This window comes from Schistocerca cancellata, chromosome 8 (genome assembly GCF_023864275.1).
Source record: "Schistocerca cancellata isolate TAMUIC-IGC-003103 chromosome 8, iqSchCanc2.1, whole genome shotgun sequence".
Classification (NCBI taxonomy): domain Eukaryota; kingdom Metazoa; phylum Arthropoda; class Insecta; order Orthoptera; family Acrididae; genus Schistocerca; species Schistocerca cancellata.
The window spans coordinates 554,504,361-554,525,140 of NC_064633.1; the positions used below are offsets into that span (position 1 = coordinate 554,504,361).

At 42.7% G+C, this 20,780-nt stretch overlaps 1 protein-coding gene and 1 non-coding gene across 2 annotated transcripts in view; both read left to right on the forward strand.

The window, feature by feature from the left end:
* Positions 1-20,780, forward strand: part of LOC126095129 (soluble guanylate cyclase 88E) — a 421,452-nt gene that overhangs the window by 151,903 nt on the left and 248,769 nt on the right. The gene's annotated exons all lie outside the window — the stretch shown is intronic.
* Positions 7,540-7,614, forward strand: Trnas-uga (transfer RNA serine (anticodon UGA)). The gene has a single exon. It is a non-coding gene; the product is annotated as a tRNA-Ser (tRNA).

The window sequence follows — 20,780 nt, forward strand, 5'->3', positions numbered from 1 at the left end:
CAGAATTTTTATATTCTCTTTCATTCTGTTCAGCCTTTCATAGTATCCAACGTTTTCAACCGATATCACCTTACATAACCGTATTACAGGTATTTCTCCTTATGCTTTTCCTCTGTCATCACAAACAAACACAGCTGCACACAGAGCACACATCACAACAGCGGCAGACGGCCACAGTCTACTGCTCTCTATGCTGTTACAATAAGTCAAGTCTCTGCCCATCTACTAAAGTTCTCTTACAGACATAATAAAATGCTTTATATACTTATTACACTTCCTACATTTATGTGCTTAATTTTTGCAATAAATTGACCCCAAAAATAATAATATCTGCAGTTCCTAGTTCCTCAGCCAGAAATACACTCCTGGAAATGGAAAAAAGAACACATTGACACCGGTGTGTCAGACCCACCATACTTGCTCCGGACACTGCGAGAGGGCTGTACAAGCAATGATCACACGCACGGCACAGCGGACACACCAGGAACCGCGGTGTTGGCCGTCGAATGGCGCTAGCTGCGCAGCATTTGTGCACCGCCGCCGTCAGTGTCAGCCAGTTTGCCGTGGCATACGGAGCTCCATCGCAGTCTTTAACACTGGTAGCATGCCGCGACAGCGTGGACGTGAACCGTATGTGCAGTTGACGGACTTTGAGCGAGGGCGTATAGTGGGCATGCGGGAGGCCGGGTGGACGTACCGCCGAATTGCTCAACACGTGGGGCGTGAGGTCTCCACAGTACATCGATGTCGTCGCCAGTGGTCGGCGGAAGGTGCACGTGCCCGTCGACCTGGGACCGGACCGCAGCGACGTACGGATGCACGCCAAGACCGTAGGATCCTACGCAGTGCCGTAGGGGACCGCACCGCCACTTCCCAGCAAATTAGGGACACTGTTGCTCCTGGGGTATCGGCGAGGACCATTCGCAACCGTCTCCATGAAGCTGGGCTACGGTTCCGCACACCGTTAGGCCGTCTTCCGCCTCCAGTGGTGTCGCGACAGGCGTGAATGGAGGGACGAATGGAGACGTGTCGTCTTCAGCGATGAGAGTCGCTTCTGCCTTGGTGCCAATGATGGTCGTATGCGTGTTTGGCGCCGTGCAGGTGAGCGCCACAATCAGGACTGCATACGACCGAGGCACACAGGGCCAACACCCGGCATCATGGTGTGGGGAGCGATCTCCTACACTGGCCGTACACCACTGGTGATCGTCGAGGGGACACTGAATAGTGCACGGTACATCCAAACCGTCATCGAACCCATCGTTCTACCATTCCTAGACCGGCAAGGGAACTTGCTGTTCCAACAGGACAATGCACGTCCGCATGTATCCCGTGCCACCCAACGTGCTCTAGAAGGTGTAAGTCAACTACCCTGGCCAGCAAGATCTCCGGATCTGTCCCCCATTGAGCATGTTTGGGACTGGATGAAGCGTCGTCTCACGCGGTCTGCACGTCCAGCACGAACGCTGGTCCAACTGAGGCGCCAGGTGGAAATGGCATGGCAAGCCGTTCCACAGGACTACATCCAGCATCTCTACGATCGTCTCCATGGGAGAATAGCAGCCTGCATTGCTGCGAAAGGTGGATATACACTGTACTAGTGCCGACATTGTGCATGCTCTGTTGCCTGTGTCTATGTGCCTGTGGTTCTGTCAGTGTGATCATGTGATGTATCTGACCCCAGGAATGTGTCAATAAAGTTTCCCCTTCCTGGGACAATGAATTCACGGTGTTCTTATTTCAATTTCCAGGAGTGTACCTCAAAGGGGATTATCAATTGAAATCAACAAATACACTGATGAAAATGGCACTGTGCATTTATGTTCCGAAAGTAAGTGTCTTTAAAGGCGTGTTGCTGTATGACGTAACCGTTTGGCTACAGTTTTTGAATATCTAGAGCAAGATACTAATCTTTGCACCACTGAAATATTATAAAGATGTGAGTGAATATTAGTGCAACTATTATGAGACAGTACTTCATTACAGATAAGCAAATCACCTACAAAGAGCCAGAGGTTTCTACTCGTACTGTCAGCTGTGTCATTGATATACCTAGGAACCAGGAAATCCTCAATCCAGTCACAAATTCGCATGATATCCGATCCGATCGTACGTTCGGTACTAAGCGTAGGTGTGGTGCTGAGTCAAAGAAATCTTGCGTTCAAGGTCATAGCACAGGGAGAGCCCAGTATTAGATAGTCTAGTAATAGTTTGCAGAAAACCATTAAACTGAGGGTCTACTAGGGAAGACAGCTATCCCAGAGCCGTGAAAGAAGTTAGCTGTGGGCAGCTTGCACAAACCTGTAATGTTCGGACACAGTATTGCTAGCGTCGTACTTGGCAGTCAAGTCGTTTAAATATCTGGGCGTAACGTTGCGAAGCGATATGAGGTCGAACGAGCACGTGAGAACTGTGGTAGGGAAGGCGAATGGTCGACTTCGGTCTATTGGGAGAATTCTAGGAAACAGTGGTTCACCTGTTGGTTCAAATGACTATTGGACTTAACATCTGAGGTCATCAGTCCCCTAGAACTTAGAACTACTTGAACCTAACCAACCTTAGGACAGCACACACATCCATGCCCGAGGCAGGATTCGAACCTGTGACCGTAGCGGTCGCGCGGTTCCAGACTGAAGCGCCTAGAACCGCTCGGCCACAACGGCCGGCGGTTCACCTGTAAAGGAGACTGCATATAGGACGCTGGTGCGACATATTGTTGAGTACTGCTCGAGTGTTTGGGATCCGTAGCAGGTCGGATTAAAGGAAGACATTGAAGTAATTCAGAGGCGAGCTGCTAGATTTGTTGCCGGTAGATTCGAACAACACGTAAGTGTTACGGGGATGCTTCGGTAAATCAAATGGGAATCCCTGGGGGGAAGGCGGCATTGTTTTCGAGAAACGCAACTGAGAAAATCTAGAGAATCGGCATTTGAAGCTGACTGCTGAACTATTCTACTGCCCCCAACATACATTGCGCGTAAGGACCGCGAAGATATGGTACGATAAATTAGGGCTCATACGGAGGCATACAGACAGTCGTTTCCCCTCACTCAGGAAAGGAAATGGCAAGTTGTAGTACAGGGTACCCTCCACCACGCACCGTACGGTGGCTTGTGGAGTATCGATACAGATGTGGGTGTAGATGAATGCATCATAACTAATCCGAGCACAACATGGGTGAAGATACCACAACTAAGATCAATGGTACACATAAGGAGTTAAGTGAACACAATGTAAATAGAACACAACATAACGGACATAAATTCCAGTTGAGAAACAGGAACTTGAGGTGAATAAAGGTAGTGACAAGAACGCAAAAATAGTGACGGGACCGCAAAATGTTCTTCATTAGTGAACTAAACTCAACATGAGTAAAAGGATTGCACCTAAAGTGACAAGAAAGCAAACTGACTGACAGACTTCCGAAACTAGTACCGGGATTCCAACATAAGAGAATACAGCATGGGTAACTGGAACACATCATGTGTGATGGGTAAGAATCATGATTGAATGGAATGATGATTGAATGGAATCATGATTGAATGGGACGAGAATGATCGTTAGTAAACAAACCTCAGTGAGTGAAGGGAACCAGAAGTGAGTGAAAGGAATACAATGTACGAGGAGGGTTCGTTTCATGAATGACTGAAGAACACTTCATAAGTGACTGTGAAACATGACGGATAGAAAAGCAACTTTATTTATGGGAATGTAACGTCAGTTATGGAAATGCAGCGGAGTGAGTAAAATTTAGCCTGATTGAAGAGATCGAAACTTGCGTAAAGAGGACAGGAAATTATTGAAGGGAGCACAATATGAATGAATGGACAGGAACAGGGATGAATCGGACAAAGCATTAGTGACACGGTTGTAAAATGAGTTCAGAGAATGCAACGTGAATGAAGCAGCATGAGTTAAGGAACAGTAACATGAGTGAAGGGAATGCAAAATGAGGAAAATGACTGCAGCATAAGGAAAGTGACTGTAGCTTGAGTAATGATAAGAAAGTTTAGTGAAAAGAATTCTGACTGAGTGAAGAGACCACAACATGAGTGAAGGAAATCCAAAGGGACTGAAGGGTGTATAATGTGCACAAAGGCGACGCTTAGTATCCAACGTATGTGTAACATAAATGAAGATGTTCAAAACGAGATGATGGAACGTTAAATGAGTGAGAAGCGTAACACAACGTGAGCAATGAGAAAATAACATGCGCGGCAAGATTGCAAAATGCATATGAGTGGAACGTCAGTTGATTAAAGACAGCACGATATGTGTGTCTGGAACTCAAAATTTGTGAACAGAATGCAACTTAAGTTACTGGAATACAAAATGAGAGAATGTAATTGAGTACGTACGCACCCAACATGAGTGGCAGAAATGCAAAATGAACAAAGATAATATAGCACAAATGATGGCATTGCAAAATTAGTTAAAAATTCAGATCATCATCATTTAAGACTGATTATGCCTTTCAGCGTTCAGTCTGGAGCATAGCCCCCCTTATACAGTTCCTCCATGATCCCCTATTCAGTGCTAACATTGGTGCCTCTTCTGATGTTAAACCTATTACTTCAAAATCATTCTTAACCGAATCCAGGTACCTTCTCCTCGGTCTGCCCCGACTCCTCCTACCCTCTACAGCTGAATCCATGAGTCTCTTGGGTAGCCTTGCTTCTCCCATGCGTGTAACATGACCCCACCATCTAAGCCTGTTCGCCCTGACTGCTACATCTATAGAGTTCATTCCCAGTTTTTCTTTGATTTCCTCATTGTGGACACCCTCCTGCCATTGTTCCCACCTACTAGTACCTGCAATCATCCTAGCTACTTTCATATCCGTAACCTCAACCTTGTTGATAAGGTAACCTGAATCCACCCAGCTTTCGCTCCCATACAACAAAGTTGGTCGAAAGATTGAACGGTGCACAGATAACTTAGTCTTGGAACTGACTTCCTTCTTGCAGAAGAGAGTAGATCGTAGCTGAGCGCTCACTGCATTAGCTATGCTACACCTCGCTTCCAGTTCTTTCACTATGTTACCGTCCTGTGAGAATATGCATCCTAAGTACTTGACACCGTCCACCTGTTCTAACTTTGTTCCTGCTATTTGGCACTCAATCCGTTTATATTTCTTTCCCACTGACATATAATTCAGAATGAACAAAAATACTACATTAAACTGAGACAATTGTTCTCCAGAGAAGATAAATTTGCCAATACGTGTATTTGGTTTTCGGTGGACGTTTTTTGAACTGGTATTTGATTACATCTCTTGAAGAGGCACATGAATTTCGTTCCACGCAAACGTATTGTATGGTGATATCTATTATAAAAGAACAGACGAACATGCTCTGCATTGCAGCAGCGTAGTACCACGTTCACAATGTTTCAGTCTTTGAACAAATGCATTGCTACAAACGTTTGTGATTTTCCATTTAAATCGAATTGAGCCGTGGTAAAAATTGCTGTTTTGAATAGCACCCCACAGCACGTAGTGTGAAGCAGTCGCCCTCCGTTTCTGGCGGTGGCGCCGCTGTGGCAATCACAGCTTTGATGTCTCCCTCTGGTGTGAAAGGGGAAAGGTTGCCTGTTCACGTGCATTTAAGGGGGCTATGAGCTCGCCAGTCGGTCAGTTGGTCAGCCGAGTCAGTGTGGGGCGATCAGTGTCTGTCTGTCGTTCGGAGTGCTAGTATGACTGTCGTTCGGATCAACCTTCAAAGCCAGCAAATGAGAGTCTTTCCACTCCTCCAGTAAGAGAACTCAGCGAGTGGTCGCCCGGTCGGGGCTTAGTTCCAGCATCTGAGTCTGCACGTTATGCCACCAGTCTGCTCGAGTTTGCTCAGGCAATGGTCATTGGCGGATGGATTGATCGGTTGGTCGATCACGCACTGAGACACAAGATGACTTGTCCATCTTGAGCGTCGGCGCATGTGACGTCGCCACGTGAGTCCAGTGGGCCGCGGCGTGTAGCGAGGGGTAGTGACTTCGCGGTCAACACGAGAGCAACAGGAGTCAACCCACGACATCGGTCTGGCTGGTGCGATTTCCATCCCTCCTACGGGCGGTGCATAGTTTGTGTGCTTGTGTAAATTGTTAAAACTCTTAGTTTCAGCAAGGTTCTCTGCCCGAAAGCTCATACAGTCAAAACTTGTTTCTTTCTGCCTCTGAAGAAATTGTAACTTTGATATTTAGAGGGTGCTTTCTGATTGTAATTTTAAATCAGTTTCTTTTAAAAAAAGTTTTTAGGCACTATTAAAGTGAATAAAATTCCCGTTTGTTAAAAGGAATTTGGTTGTGATTTCATCAGTTACTCCGTGGCAACTACTTCCATGCTTACGTAGTGTGATTAAATGTGTTAATGTTCTTGATGAATCGTTAGTAAATAAAATAAATTCTTAAGAATATTCTTTGAAAATAAATCACGGTTCACGAATCACCACTAGTACTTTTTGTATCACAGCTTTACTTCTACTATACACTGATCACACTGGCCTCCATTATGAAGTTACAAGTGAAGAAGTACCCCACGTGCGGGAACGCCATGCAGATCATCTTCCACTTGTAGGCATCCGAGGCATCAGCAGAGGCGACTGCAGCAAAGTTGGGAAGCCTAAGTGGAGCGAGCAGCCGTGACCCCATTGTACGGCCGGGCTGGCAGTTCGCGCCTCATCAATTCTCATTGATATCAGCGGCGGCACAGGGCGTGGGCCGCGTCCTCGCCTTGCTGATAAGAGCACCGGGTCAGCGCTCACGCCAGGAGACGGATGGTCCCGCGCCAGTTCGGCGGCTTAGCCTCCCCGCACTACCTGCCCCCCCCCCCTAACAGCTGTAGGTACGAGCCTCGCCCAGAACTGCAGACGACCGTCTGTCGCAGGATCTTGGTGCAAATCCTGAGCTCCGAAATTGTTCTTGGAGAAATGCAAAATCGTGTGATACACGGCTAGCTTTATCCATACAAGGTATACAGGGCTTGGACTAAAATATGGGAATATCGCGAGAGATGTGTGCTTGAACTTAAATGCAGATGAAACTTCCTGGCAGATTAAAACTGTGTGCCCGACCGGGACTCGAACTCGGGACCTTTGCCTTTCGCGGGCAAGTGCTGTACCAACTGAGCTATCGAAGCACGACTCACGCCCGGTACTCACAGCTTTACTTCTGCCAGTACCTCGTCTCCTACCTTCCAAACTTTACAGAAGCTCTCCTGCGAAACTTGCAGAACTAGCACTCCTGAAAGAAAGGATTTAGCGGAGACATGGCTTAGCCACAGCCTGGGGGATGTTTCCAGAATGAGATTTTCACTCTGCAGCGGAGTGTGCGCTGATGTGAAACTTCCTGGCATATTAAAACTGTGTGCCCGACCGAGACTCGAACTCGGGACCTTTGCCTTTCGCGGGCAAGTGCTCTACCAACTGAGCTACCGAAGCACGACTCACGACTATTTCTGCAACTTTCGCAGGAGAGCTTCTGTAAAGTTTGGAAGGTAGGAGACGAGGTACTGGCAGAAGTAAAGCTGTGAGTACGGGGCGTGAGTCGTGCTTCGGTAGCTCAGTTGGTAGAGCACTTGCCCGTGAAAGGCAAAGGTCCCGAGTTCGAGTCTCGGTCGGGCACACGGTTTTAATCTGCCAGGAAGTTTCATATCAGCGCACACTCCGCTGCAGAGTGAAAATCTCATTCTGATAAATGCAGATGGTCGCCAAGTTTGCAAGTTGCGCTGTTGTATTTGACCACAAACGGCACCTGTACAATATCCTCAGTACGCTGCAATGTCAGTCGTGGTCATGGCAACCTCCTGTGTACTTCCGAGTACGTTATGTCGGAGGTAGGTGACACCGAAAGTGGGCAAACTATCGGTTTTTTTGGTAGTGGTGGTGGTGGGGGGGGGGGGGGGGGGGCACAAAATTAACTGAGGTCATCAGCGCCCATGTTATAATCGTAGAACACTAATTGTTGAAGAAGATAAAACCGACTACGCGTTAAGCCCAATCAATAGAAGGAAAGAGAGCTGGAAACAAGAACGTCCCCTTGGAGCAATGTCCACAAAATACGCCGAAAGACAGCGCAGGCCCCGAACCAAAAATTAAATGGCACAACTTTGACATAGACACAGAAGAGCGAAAGAAACTGGTACACCTGCCTAATAACGTGTAGGGCCCTCGCAAACACACAGAAGTGCCGCAACACAACGTGGCATGCACTCGACTAACGTCTGAAGTAGTGCTGGAGGGAATTGACACTGTGAATCCTGCAGGGCTGTCCATAAATCCGTAAGAGTACGATGGGTGGAGATCTCTTCTAAACAGCACGTTGCAACGCATCCCAGATATGCCCAATAATGTTCGTGTCTGGCGAGTTTGGTGGCCAGCGGAAGTGTTTAAACTCAGAAGAGTCTTTCTGGAGCCACTCTGTAGCAATTCTTGACGTGTGGGGTGTCGCATTGTTCTGCTGGAATTGCCCAAGTCCGTCAGAATGCACAATGGTCATGACTCGATGAGAGTGATCACATAGGATGCTTACGTACGTGTCACGTGTCAGGATTGTATCTAGACGTATCAGGAGTCCCGTATGGAGAGAAGTCTTCCGAAGTAAGAGTGATTTCAGATGTGCCGCAGGTGAGTGTCGTAGGGCCGTTGCTATTCACAATATATATAAATGACTTTGTGGATAACATCGGAAGTTCACTGAGGTTTTTTGCAGATAATGCTGTAGTATATCGAAAGGTTGTAACAATGGAAAATTGTACTGAAATGCAGGAGGATCTGCAACGAATTGACGCATGGTGCACGGAATGGCAATTGAATCTCAATGTAGACAAGTGTAATGTGCTGCGAATACATGAATACATAGAAAGAACGATCATTTAGCTACAATATAGTAGGTCAGCAACTGGAAGCATTTAATCCCATAAATTATCTGGGACTAGGTATTAGGAGTGATTAAAAATGGAATGACCATATAAAATTAATAGTCAGTAAAACAGATGCCAGACTGAGATTCATTGGAAGAATCCTAAGGAAATGCAGTCCGAAAACAGAGCAAGTAGGTTACAGTACACTTGTTCACCCACTGCTTGAATACTACTCACCAGAGTGGGATCCGTACCAGATATGGTTGATACAAGAGATAGAGAAGATCCAACGGAGTGCAGCGCGCTTCGTTACAGGACCGTTGCGGAGATGATAGATAAACTCCAGTGGAAGACTCTGCAAGAGAGACGCTCAGTTGCTCGGTACCGGCTTTTGTTGAAGTTTCGAGAAGTTTCACCGAGGAGTCAAGCAGTATATTGCTCCATCCTACGTATATCTCACGAAGAGACCATGAGGATAAAATCAGAGAGATTAGAGCCCACATAAAGGCATACCGACAATCTTTCTTTCCACGAACAATACGAGACTGGAATAGAAGGGAGAACCGATAGAGCTACTCAAGGTACCCTCCGCCACACATCGTCAGGTAGCTTGCGGAGTGTGGATGTAGATGCAGATGTAGATGCACCAGTCCAACTGCACACCCTCCACACCATTACAGAGGCTCCACCAGCTTGAACAGTCCCTTGCTGACACGCAGGGTCCATGGATTCATGATACTGTCTTCATACCCGCACACTTCCAACCGTTCGATACAATTCGAAGCGAGACTGGTCAGACCAGGCAACATATTTCCAATCATCAACAGACCAATGTCGGTGTTGACGGGCGCGAGCGAGGCGTAAAGCATTGTGTCGTGCAGTCATCAAGCGTACACGAGCGGGCCTACGGCTCCGAAAGCCCATATCCATGATGTTTCGTTGAATGGTCCACACGCTGACACTTGTTGATGGCCCGGCATTGAAATCTGCACCAATTTGCGGAAGGTTTGCACTTCTGTCACGTTGAACGATTATCTTCGGTCATCGTTGGTCCCGTTCTTGGAGGATCTTTTTCCGGCCGCAGCGATATCGGGTAGTTGACGTTTTACCGGTTTCCTGATGTTCACGGTAGACTCGTGAAATGGTTGTACGGGAAAATCCCCACTTCATCTCTGCCTCGGAGATTCTTTGTCCCATCGCTCGCGCGCCGACTGTAACACCACTTTGAAACTGACTTAAATCTTGATAACTTGCCATTGTAACAGCAGTAACCGATCTAACAACTGGTCTTTTTTTTTTCATTTTTCGATTTAGATTCCCCCACAGTGTCGGAGGGGGGCGGGTGGGGGGGGGATGGGGGGAGAACAACTGCTCCAGACACTTGCTATCTTATATAGGCGTTGCCGACCGCAGCGCCGCATTCGGCCTGTTTACACCTCTCTGTATTTGAATACGCATGCCTATACCACTTTCTTTGGCGCTTCAGTGTGGAAAGGTCTTGATTGCACAATTCTTTCTAAGCGCTACTCGTTTCAAAATTTCATCATCAGACTGAAGCTGTGGAATGAAGTGTCCAAGAAAATTCACGATAGAAAATATATATATAAGTAGGCATCTAAGTATTCCAATATACACCATTTTCAATTAGTATCGTACATATATTAAAATCAAAGCTCACGATAGTGAGCACATAGACTGAATGCAACATTTGGTGTCATAAGTGCCCGAATACTTTGTAAGTAGGCTGTTTATGTTTTCTTATTGGCAACGTTACGTAGCGCTCTGTATGAAAATCACTGGCTGTGCTGTGTGCGTGCAGTCTGTGGCTAGTTTTGCATTGTTGTCTGCCATTGTAGTGTTGGGCAGCGGCAGCTGGATGTGAACAGCGCGTAGCGTTGCGCAGTGGGAGGTGAGCCGCCAGCAGTGGTGGATGTGGGGAGAGAAATGGCGGAGTTTTGATATTTGTAAGAATGGATGTTATGAACTGCTATATATATTATGACTTTTAAGGTAAATACAATGTTTGTTCTCTATTAAAATCTTTCATTTGCTAACTATCCCTATCAGTAGTTAGTGACTTCCGTAGTTTGAATCTTTTATTTAGCTGGCAGTGGTGGCGCTCGCTGTTTTGCAGTAGCTTGAGTAACGAAGATTTTTGTGAGGTAAGTGATTTGTGAAAGGTATAGGTTAATGTTAGTCAGGGCCATTCTTTTGTAGGGATTTTTGAAAGTCAGATTGCGTTGCGCTAAAAATATTGTATGTCAGTTTAAGCACAGTCTTGTATAAATTTTTCAAAGGGGACGTTTCAACTTTACAGTACATCATCATTGTCACTTGAACAAATTATTTTTCGAAGTTATAATCTACGCCTAAAATTTCCGATAAATATTTTGCCTAATAAATCCGCGAGTTCAGTCCACAAATTGCGAACTATATCCCGATTATAATTTTCATCCTCAGGATGCCACAAACCACTCCTTTGAGTAAACTTTCCAGTTTCTCGCAATCCGTGTTTCGTGACGTGTCGCCAATTATTAGCGAAAAGGAAATGATTTGAATCTCACCGAATGTCGTCCGAAATCTGCACGTTCGGGCGATGAGGGAGGCTGCATTGTGGCCGCGTACGTAGTAGCATACTGATTTGAAAAGATCGGCCATCTTCGGACGACATCGGTCGGCGGCGGAATCCACCGATATCGGTGCCACTGCGACTGCAGCCTTAGACCACGGAATAACGCCAAAGCTATAAAAATCCTTGTAAGTAAATCTCTGTTACCAATTAACGTGGTACTGTCTCTCGGTGGAGCTGCTAGGTAGTACTCATTTCATTTGGGAGCAGAGCAGTAAATACTCAGTCTGGGAGTTGCATGTCGCAGCAGTTGGTGTCCCAGCGGACTTGCGAGCCGAGGCGGTCCTGCGAGTCCCACCTGTTGCTCCCCCTCTGCAGGTGCCGGAGGAGCTGCCATTCAGAGCGAGACGTCACGTGACGTCACGTCCTCCGCTAATGGGCCGCGGGGGACTCCCAAGTAAGAGCGCGCACGCCAACCGGCAGATTGCAGGGGCGGATCGTGACCGGATTGCCACAGTAGCGCCTCGCCCCCCCCCCCCCCTCCCTCCTGCCTTCACTCAACCGCCAAAAATTCGCCCCCTCTTAACGGATGGTTGGCTAAGCAGGTGGGGCGGGGAAGGGGAGGGGGCCTTTCAGCTTTCGTCTTGAAGTCGTATTCACAGTTGTCTTCAGTAGAGGGCCTTGGATATATCCACCTTACCCATTGGCAGTGTGCGAATCACAGCTCGCTTTTGTAGGAGAAGATATGGTCGACGGGTAGCTCCTTTCCATTGCTGAGGCCGCCGACACAGCAGTACGCCATGAGACAACATCAAAGAGACACAAATTTACTTCTGGGACGAATCTCCACTCCGTAGCGGAGTGTACGCTGATTAGAAACTTCCTGGGCGATCAAAATTGAGACTCGAATCTTGAGCTTAGCCTTTCGCGGTTAAGTGCTTCACCAAATAAGCTATCCCAGCACGACTCCTACTCGCCCTTATCTTTAATCTCCCTAAATGTTCCATAAGTTTGCTGTTTGAGAGGGTTTCCTTCTGAAAAAAGCATCCTGAAATAAATAATACTGACGTATAATTTCATTCGTTAAGTCTTATTTGCATGTTTTCACTCGAGCGCTTTCTCGTTTGTTTGTCCGTTCGGTACAAATTTTGCAATTAATTTTAAACTAACTTCTCGGTGAGATAAAGCGTCTCTTTTCCTGTTCCAGTCGCGACTGGTTCGTGGGAAAAACGATTGCAATACATTGGTTAAGCCACGTAAAGGGAAACTAAAATAAACCGGAAATTTGCCACGAGTCTCTGTTGTAATCTCACCAAAATGTTGGAAATCGAATGAAAAATTTTACACATTCAAGACTAAAAAGCAGAAACGAATTACTATCTAAGTAAAAACGAATCTTTAATGTATCGCTTTTTAAAGGCAAAGGTCTCTTTGTACTTTCTCTACACTTTAGACTTATCTCTTTTGAGTAACATGTAACCGATCGGCAAGATCGTGCTGTTTGTGACCTGCTGAAAGTAAAGCCACAACCCTCACTCTATCAAAGTGTTGTATGCCCCTACGTGAATGAAGTTGTTGTTAATAATGGACTGATCGCGGTGTTCCGCTGTGGCATCGGTACGTTTACATGACTGGAAAACAGCCACAAAGCATACCAGCAGTAAACACCGTGCAATATATGGGCTCTAACTGGACAATGAATGAAGTGCCTAGGTTAATGAGTCCTCTAGTATCGTAGACTGCATTTTACAATAGTATTAGAACCACGAATCATCATTGGCCGAGCCGTATCCAAAACAATGAAGACACGTTTTGTGGAATCACTCGTGCTGCCTGTGTTCTTGTACACTGCAAGACCTCGACCGAGAGCCGAACTGATGTCTTCGACAAGTGGTGTTGATGGAAGGTGTTACGCGTACCAAGGACAAAAATAAGAACCCAATACTTCCATTACAGAAGAACTTAACATCAGTTTACCTTCCCTTATTAGCCAAAGGTACCTCCAGTTCCTTTGACGCATTTTGAGAACAGAAGGCCATCTTGCAAGGCAACATCGAAGCCAAGAGAGCACGAGGAAGAGAAGCAAGTATGTTGTTGGATCACGCGAAGAAAATTACCGGCCTAACGGCAAAGAAAGCCAATTTTCAAAGTCCACTTCAAGAGTACTACAAGTTATGATAATGCTAAGCAAATACTATTTTCTTAAGGTGCAAAAAGGAAGTTGCTACCCGCGCACTAGGCACAGACGAGTAGAATAATAATAATAATTTAAACAATAATAACAATAATAATAAGCTTGCCTTACAACATAAACTTACAAAACAACACGTTCCCACATACAACTATGCACCACAAAATGTACTGGAGAATGATGAATACAAATTATACTGGAACAGAACCATTGTAACAGATAAAACAACACCACATAACAAACCTGACATCATACTCACCAATAAAAAGAAGAAATTAACACAACTAATCGAAATATCCATACCCAATACAACAAATATACAAAAGAAAGCAGGAGAAAAAATTGAAAAATACATTCAACTGGCTGAGGAAGTCAAGGACATGTGGCATCAGGACAAAGTTGACATTATACCAATTATACTATCTACTACAGGAGTCATACCACACAATATCCACCAGTACATCAACGCAATACAGCTACATCCAAACATATATATACAACTACAGAAATCTGTAATTATTGATACATGTTCAATTACCCGAAAGTTCCTAAATGCAATATAACATACACCGTACAGCTAAAAGGAAGTCACGCTTGATCAAGTTCAGCGTCACTTTCCATTTTTGACCAGACATAACGTCTGAGAAAAGAAAGAATAATAACAATAATAATAAGGAAAACAAAGACAGAGGATGAGATGGTCAGATGAAATTAACTGACACCTCATGTTCTCTTATTACCAAGCAACAAACTTAGGAACCAACACACATGGATACAGATCACAAGTATACACAACATTTATTACCAGATACCCAGAATTAAAATTTTTAACAGAACAACGACTAGCTGATCGGATCCATGTAATAATCAAAAATAACAGGATACCCCAGTCAGAATTAGAAAACATCAAACAACAAGTACAACAAATACTAGAACAAAATAATGTGCAATCAGTAGAAGAAGAAAATACAGTAATGGACTCAAACATCCCAGAGAAAACAAACAAAGAACAACACGCATCAATTAAACAATCAGAGGAAAACGAAATCTTACGACAGCCACAAGAACAAGCACAGATAGAACCCAAAGTGACAAACATGTTAAACATAGAAGAAAAATTTCAGCTGACATATATAGAATACAAAGACACAAATACAGACATTAGACCATTCTTGCATAGACCACCAAATAACACACACGTCGAAACAACAATAACAACTTTCAATACAATCATACACAACAAAATAAATGAAAATACAACTATGGAAGAGTTACAACTACTGATTTATATAGGAGCACTCACTACACTAAATATACACACTAGGCAGAGATCAGAACCAACCAACACACAGAAGAAACCCACAAAACCAGCATGGCAACACAGGCAACAGATCAGAATAGAAAACCTGAGAAAAGACATCAGACAGCTAACACAATTTATAAGAAATGAAATGTCAGAAAAAAAACGAAAAAGGTTAGGTAAAATCTCACAACAAGAAGCGATAGAGCAATTAGATGAAAAGAAGCAGAAATTACAAGCATTGGCCAAACGACTTAAAAGATACTAAAAAGTGAAAATAGAAGGAAACAAAACCAAACATTCAACACAAACCAAATTAAATTTTACCACACAATAGATAACACACACATTAAAATATACAATCCACCAAACATAACAGACATGGAACACTTCTGGAGCAACATATGGTCAAACCCGGTACAACATAACAGGCATGCACGGTGGATACAAGCAGAAACAGACACCTACAAGATGATACCACAAATGCCTGAAGTGACAATTTTGCAACATGAAGTCACCCAAGCAATTAATTCTACTCATAATTGGAAAGCCCCTGAAAAAGATAAAATAGCAAATTTCTGGCTAAAGAAGTTCACCTCAACACATTCACATTTAACTAAATTATTTAACAGTTACATTGCTGACCCATACACATTCCCTGACACACTTACACATGGAATAACTTACCTGAAACCTAAAGATCAAGCAGACACAGCAAACCCAGCTAAATATCGCCCCATAATGTGCCTACCAACAATATAAAAAATATTAACTTCAGTCATTACACAGAAATTAATGACACATACAACACAGAACAAAATTATAAATGAAGAACAAAAAGGCTGTTGCAAAGGAGCACGAGGATGTAAAGAGCAACAGAACAAAATTATAAGTGAAGAACAAAAAGGCTGTTGCAAAGGAGCACGAGGATGTAAAGAGCAACTGATAATAAGATGCAGAGGTGACATACCAAGCTAAAACCCAACAAAGGTCGCTACACTACGCATACATTGATTACCAAAAAGCTGTTGATAGTGTACCCCACTCATGGTTACTACAAATATTGGAAATATACAAAGTAGATCCTAAATTGATACAGTTCCTAAACATAGTAATGAAAAATTGGAAAACCACACTTAATATCCAAACAAATTCAAATAATATCACATCACAGCCAATACAGTTTAAGTGTGGGATATACCAAGGAGACTCATTAAGTCTTGTCTGGTTCTGCCTTGCTCTGAACCCACTAACCAACGTGTTAAATAATACAAATTATGGATACAATATTACTGGAACATACCAACACAAAATCACACATTTGCTATAGATGGATGATCTAAAACTACTGGCAGCAACAAATCAACAACTCAACCAATTACTAAAGATAGCAGAAGTATTAAGCAATGATATAAATATGGATTTTGGAACAGACAAATGTAAGAAAAATAGCATAGTCAAGGGAAAACACACTAAACAAGTGGATTACATATTGGATAAGCACAGTGACTGCATGGAAGCGATGGAAAAAACAGATGCCTATAAATATCTAGGATACAGACAAAAATAGGAATAGACAATACAAATATTAAAGAAGAACTAAAAGAAAAATATAGACAAAGACTAACAAAAATACTGAAAACAGAATTGACAGCAAGAAACAAGACAAAAGCTATTAATACTTATGCTATACCAATACTGACCTACTCATTTGGAGTAGTGAACTGGAGTAACACAGACCTAGAAGCACTCAATACACATACACGATCACAATGCCACAGATATAGAATACATCACATACATTCAGTAAGAAAAAGATTCACATTAAGCAGAAAGGAAGGAGGAAGGGGATTTATAGACATAAAAAACTTACATTATGGACAGGTAGACAATTTAAGAAAATTCTTTATAGAACGAGCAGAAACTAACAAAACACACAAAGCAATCATTCATATAAATACATCTGCTACACCACTGCAATTTCATAACGACTTCTACAACTCTTTAGATCACATAACATTAACAGATACGAAGAAAGTAAATTGGAAAAAGAAAACACTACATGGCAAGCACCCGTATCATCCAACACAGCCACACATCGATCAAAATGCATCCAACACATGGCTAAGAAAAGGCAATATATACAGTGAGATGGAAGGATTCATGATTGCAATACAGGATCAAACAATAAACACCAGATATTACAGCAAGCATATTATTAAAGATCCCAATACCACAACAGATAAATGCAGACTTTGCAAACAACAAATAGAAACAGTAGATCACATGACAAGCGGATGTACAATACTAGCAAATACAGAATACCCCAGAAGACATGACAATGTAGCAAAAATAATACATCAACAACTTGCCATACAACATAAACTAATAAAACAACACGTTCCCACACACAAGTATGCACCACAAAATGTACTGGAGAATGATGAATACAAATTATACTGGAACAGAATCATTATAACAGATAAAAACAACACCATGTAACAAACCTGACATCATACTCACCAATAAAAAGAAGAAATTAACACAACTAATCGAAATATCCATAACCAATACAACAAATATACAGAAGAAAACAGGAGAAAAAATTGAAAAATACATCCAACTGGCTGAGGAAGTCAAGGACATGTGGCATCAGGACAAAGTTGACATTATACCAATTATACTATCTACTACAGGAGTCATACCACACAATATCCACCAGTACATCAACGCAATACAGCTACATCCAAACATATATATACAACTACAGAAATTTGTAATTATTGATACATGTTCAATTACCCAAAAGTTCCTAAATGCAATGTAACATATACTATACAGTTAAAAGGAAGTCACGCTTGATCAAGGTCCGCGTCACTTTCCATTGTTAACCAGACATAACGTCTGAGAAAGGAAAGAAATAATAATAATAATGTGTTTTAGTTTAGAAGTAACATCATGTCTGAGCATTTTTACTACCGCCATTATCAAACGCTATTTTTCACGCTAGTATTATGATGTGCCATAGAGCATCTGCGTGCTGCTATGGAAAAAGAGCCCCTTCAGTGAGAATAATTATTGTAAATGAATCTGTCTACGACTCACTTACAGCTTCTGATTAATAGCAAACTCTTATGCTTTTCACTCAGATTGCTATTCGTCTCTCTCTCAGATGAAATAACCAACTCTAAAACGAAATCAATATTTTTACAGTAAAAAAATCTGAAAGCAAGAACTATAGTAAACTTATACATATTACAATAGCTACAGATTTTCATTCTTTTATGACCTGATGCTAAAAGGATATTACACTAAGAAATATTATATTCGCTGTTACGTTCTCGGTGTATAAATATTAAGACAAATGCGCTGCCATTTGTTGACTATCAGTGGCACTGCGACCGCTTGCTCAGCGCAACCAGATCCAATTATTGTTGTCGTCGTCGCCACAAATGACTTTGTGGAAAGTAATTATTTCCTCCATCCATCTCCCGTTCACGTACGGTACATCAAAAAACGAAGTGACATAAACTGAGAACTAGTGACAGAGGAAATGAAACTCATAATCAGAAAGAACAAACAAGCCATAAATACAAATATAAAAACTTTTGACGAGAAAATCATAAACAATATACACAGAAAACTAAAACAATGTAGTGCACTCGCCACCAAGGCGGACAAAGGAAACTCTCCAGTCTTAATAAGAGAGGCAGACTACACTGAGAAAACAGAAGAATTCCTGGAAGGAAATAAAATAATCAAGGTAACCAGTCACCCAACACAAAGATACCAAAGGAACGTGAAGGCTCTCTTAAAAAGCATCGCAGACAGCCTGACACAGAACCAGACACAATGACACAAAATAATCCTAAAGTTCCACTCTTAACAAGCCTTCCAAAGATCTACAAACCTCTCATTCAAGTCAAACGAGCGATTGATTTCAGAAAAGCCACATCTTACTTCCTAGGGAGATACATGCACACATTCCTACAAAAAACATAAGCATACACATATAACAGAATCCTCAAAAACACAGGAAACATAGTAGAAAAAATTAAGAATATCAACATACGCCCCTTCTCCCCCCACACACACACACACACAACAGCAAAACGGATGTCATTTGATATTACATCCTTGTAAGTACACATACCCACAGAAGAAACTGTAACCACTATAGAACAACAGCTAAACAGCAAGAAAATCCCAGATGTACAAATAAATGAAATGTCATTCATTCTTAATCTAATCACAAAAGAACAAAATTACTTCATTTTCAACAATAATTTTTATTTGCATGAAGGGAGCTACCCATAGAGTCCCCCTTCAGTGGAATTTTAGCCAATGTTTTGTTGATCATATAGAGAACCGAATAGTCATCAACATCGTAAAACAAGAAAGGTACAAAATAATGTACTGGTACCGATATGTAGATATAATCTGTCTCATAGATGAACACGAAATAGGGCAGAAGAGCTACACGGTAACATCAACACAGCACACCCATGAATACACTTCACAATGGAAGAATAAAAAAACAATAAACTAAATTTCCTGGATCTTACAATCACAATAAACGACAACCAACATGAATTGTCCATCTACAGAAAAGTCACAACCACAAGCACTGTTATTCATAGCTCATCCAATCAGCCGACAGCTCATAAATATGCCAGTTTCATACACTTGCCCCACAGCATAAACAGAACACCTCGTAAACCAGAAGAATACACACTGAAAGTAAATATAATTTAAAAAATTGCGCTTGAAAATTAATACAAAACAGACACTACAAACAAGTTCAAAAAAAAGTTAAAAATTAATGGTAATAATAATGGCCAGCCACTCAAGAGCTCAGCCAAAGAGACTGAAAACATAGAGGCAAAACACACAGATTAACACAGCACACCACACCACATCAAGAATAAAGAAGCAAATGGTATACACCTACGTACAATAACGAAATAGCACGTAGAATTGGAAACATATTGAAAAAGCAAGGGATCCCAGTAACACTCAGAATAAACAATACAAAGGCTAAGACCAGACAGAACAATCTCAGACAAATTCAGCAATACAGAAATATACCAACTCACATATAACTCCTATCGTGTCAATACACAGGACAAAGAAGCAAAAATTTCCGAACAAGGTACACAAAGCACTTGAGAACTCTGAAAAGCGACAGCACACATCCCACCTTTGCAGAACACCTAATGCATAAAAACCACCACTCCGCTAATATCGAAACTCATCTACATATCCTGAAACACAACAATAGTTTTACCGAAAACTGACGATAGAAGAAAATTATTACACACAAAAGGCCATAGTGAAAGGAAAAAGCGTAATAAACCAAAACGCAGCACTTTGCAACAACACACTCTTTACCGCTCTAAGAGAACTGACACAGGACACAGAACAAACCACACACACACACACACACACACACACACACACACACACTCACACACTCACATACAGAGAGAGAGGGGAGGGGAGACATAAATACGGAACAGAAGTCGTCGGAACTCTCGCCAAAATTTTTAAAACAACCTCGCAATATACGATACACTTTCGCGACACATGAGGACAGCAAGAGGGCCTAATGTCTCGGATTACGAAGAAAGTGGAAAGTTTATGTTTTCCTGCGTTTAAAAGCAGGTGCAAGCCGACCAGTGATCGTGAGTACACGACAAACTACATAAAAACCTAACGCACACAAAACTGTAGCCACAACATTATCGAAATCCCAATAGTGTAACGCTGACATATGTAAGTTCATTTTTTCATATTTGTTTACTAACAACAACTCATGCAGATGCAGTTGACACACAGTATGAGGAAGAAACGGCAACAAAAACGCACA